Below are 2,520 nucleotides of genomic sequence, written 5' to 3'. Positions count from 1 at the left end.
AGAGGGTCACTCAATGGTAAAGAAGAGTGGCTCATTTGCTCGCCATGATATTGTTGCATACCTGAATGTCATGATAGATAAGAATGGAGATGCAACCAGCTGTTGTGGTAGTGGCGAGATGAGGATGGAGGTACCTCACCGAATGGATGATGAGCAACTCAAGGTTGAGTTTCAAGAAGTAGATGTATCCCAGGGTCCTACGACTATTTTAGATGCTGAGGGCAATTATTAGGCTGAGATGGAAAGTGCACTGAACGATTGTAAAGGGGATCAACCTCATGTGTTAGAACATTCGATCCCAGAGGAGAAAGTGCAAGCTTCAAAGATGTTGCAATAGGGAACAAGGTTTGGTGCTCCTGAACAAGTATCAATTATATATTTATCTTCTAGTTTGATTTAATGTTTAAAATGCTAAAGAATTTTTATTCATGCATGACATACACTACAAGAAAAATGTTATCTAGCGACAGAAATTTATGACAAAATTTCCTCCTTCTTCCCTCACTCCATCTCTCTCGCCGCTATGTGCCACTGTCGATGACCCTCTGAGTACTCTCCCTCTTGTCGCCTTTCTCGACCCGCCGTCGTCGATGAGCACCACGTTGATATGATGGGGCTCTCACCCTCACCGTCGTCGACTGCATTCCCAAACAACCTGACTCATTGACAATGCCTCATGGTGCGACAGGGTCCAGACACTATGGGGCTCTCACCCTCTCTGACGCCCCCTTCCAGGTGACTTGGGTCCAGTTTGTCGCTGAAGACACTTCCACATACTATAATTCAGAAGGCAAAGCCTACTGATTCTCAAGCTGGGCTATTCTCGGTTTGGTCGCCGTTACTAGGGGAATCCTTGTAAGTTTCTTTTCCTCCACTTATTGATATGCTTAAACTCAGTGAGTGGCCTTACCTAACCTAGGGTCGCTAAGATGAGACAAAAAATCACCTTTAGAGTTCCAACAAACTTTCGACGCTTCATACGAGCTGCGGCAGTCCACCGCACACAGAGTGCACGGCCATGGTAATCCACCGCTTGCCTCACCGCATCATGCTGTGAGCCAACATTTCAGTCGACGATACACCCATAAAAAAGGCACCGCAAGCCAATCCTTTGTACATTTGTGCTTTGCAGGTGCGTAGCTGAGCTAATTGTACGATGCTTAGTGCTAAGCATCGCATGCGGCTAAAAATGTCATGCAAAAAAAATAAGAAAAATGCAAAGGCAAAAGTATGCAAATCGGGCAAATACCCATGGTGAGTAAGTGATGCAGGTGCATCACAGGTTATTTAATTTCTTGGATGCAACATTTTTTTGTTCACACACTTACTTAATTGTGGATATCTAGGATTGCTTTGTTGGAGTTCAGAGATCATGCTGAGCATGATTTGAATGTATAAAAATAGAAGTGCTCTTATTTTTGGAGTTTGGATTTCATGTTAGTCATGGTAGTAGTTAACAGAATATTGGAGTGTGTTTGTTGCAGGTACATGTTTGACATTGTTGTGGTATGAATGAGTGATTGTATTGCCCTGTTTGATGTGACTGTATTCATGCTTGCATAAAGTTATTTTCAATTTGATTATGCCTTCCATGTGAAATTGAATCATGAAAATATGCTTCAAATGAATGTATCGTGTTGATGAATGTGATTTTATCATTCTAAATATCCTTGTGATGAATGTAAATATGATGTGATGGTTTTGCACATGAAAACATTAAGTTATCAATGCATGCATCATAGTTCTTGCGATTGAATGACATATATATATATATGTGTGTGTGTGTGTGTGTGATATATATATCAAATCATTATCAATGCATGATAAATTAGATATTTTCTTCATCATAGCATTCTTATGATTCTCTTTTAACTGGTTATGATAATATCTGTAACATCATAAGACAAAATGACTGCAAACCGTGAATGGATGTATCGTAGGATAGTTGACAATGAGGTATTGCTTGAATATATGGATGGTGTTGACAGTTTTATTGAATTTGCAATGGCAAGTGTCAGTACAGTGGATCACACTGGTCGAATCAGGTGCCCCTGCACGATGTGTAAGAACAATTGATTTGTAGAACCTCATGGTGTTAGACATCACCTATACAGGAAAGGTTTTGTGAGTGATTATCAGAATTGGACGCTTTATAGTGAATAATTTTAGAACAATTTTGATGCACGGGTGGATGTGGTAATCTATATGTGGATTTGATATTTGATGTCGCAGGACCAAAACTGAGTTCTGCTATGGGTCCTAATGATGTACCAACTTGGGTAGAGGAAGAAGCAGCAAACGATATAGCTAGTAAATTTTATGACTTACTTAGAGATGTTGATGATCCACTTTAGAATGGTTGCGAGAGTCACACTATCTTGTCTACAGTTTTTTAACTACTGAATTTGAAGTCCGAGTATAATTTGAGTCAATCATGTTTTGACTGTTTGTGCTCTATTGTGAAGAGTATATTGCTCAAAGATGAGAAATTGCTAAAAAAATTCTATCGTACTAAGGTTA

The sequence above is a fragment of the Nuphar pumila genome, chromosome 4, assembly GCF_984573655.1.
Source record: "Nuphar pumila chromosome 4, dmNupPumi1.hap1.1, whole genome shotgun sequence".
Taxonomy (NCBI): domain Eukaryota; kingdom Viridiplantae; phylum Streptophyta; class Magnoliopsida; order Nymphaeales; family Nymphaeaceae; genus Nuphar; species Nuphar pumila.
The sequence above is the reverse complement of the archived record's forward strand: the minus strand, read 5'-3'. Positions refer to the sequence as shown.